Raw genomic sequence first — 907 nt, forward strand, 5'->3', positions numbered from 1 at the left:
ATCTATCTATCTATCTATCTATCTATCTATCTATCTATCTATCTATCTATCTAGTATCCTCTTAGTGAAGACCTATTATCTCCTTTCCCAATCTTACTGGGCCACTAGAGCCCTCTGATTTGACTTATCTCCTCTGTTCCCTGTTACTGAGGCTGAATCAGCTTGACTGACTGGAGAACCCTCCTTCCTGTCCCATCAAGCCCTCCACCCCAGCTGTGATTTTAATTATTCTTCCCTATTTTGTCCATTTAAATTTGTGCTATATCTAGCTCTGCTCCATATTTAATCCTTCAGTTTACACACCTTACAGATAACATTTATTATTTAGTACTAACTATAAAAAATCAATTAACAACAAAATTAAAAATTATATAGAATTTAGACTGATTTTATTCTCAAATTCATTTCTAATTTGAAAAACACTGAATAAGAAATTTGAATAATACCAGACCATGCTATCCCTTAGAAAACAAAGTTAGGGAGAAAATAACATTCAGAACTTTTGTTTTTCATTCCTGCCCCTATAATGGGATTGCTGAGTTATTTATGGGCAGCCACACGATTTCTCAGTGCTTCTGTTTCCCCATTGGTAAAGTCAATATCTGATAAAAAAAAAAAAAGCAAAAAATAAAACAAATAAAATAATGTCTTGCAAATGCAAGGGTTTGGAGAATATTACTACTATTACTACTACAACTACCAATACTACTACTACTACTAAAATGAAAGCAAAGAAAAAATGATGAAAAGATAAATAAGAGTTTGGTAAAAGAGGCACAAAAACAAGAAGAAAACAAAACTTAAACAATATAATTAGCCAAATGAAAAAAGAAGTACAAAATTTTTTTTAATTAAATATTTCCTTAAGAAGCATAATTGACCAATTAGAAAAAGAGGTACAAAAGCT

Source organism: Petaurus breviceps, unplaced genomic scaffold (genome assembly GCF_028583685.1).
Source record: "Petaurus breviceps papuanus isolate PSGF00001 unplaced genomic scaffold, PetGlider_PUasm1.0 80, whole genome shotgun sequence".
Taxonomy (NCBI): domain Eukaryota; kingdom Metazoa; phylum Chordata; class Mammalia; order Diprotodontia; family Petauridae; genus Petaurus; species Petaurus breviceps.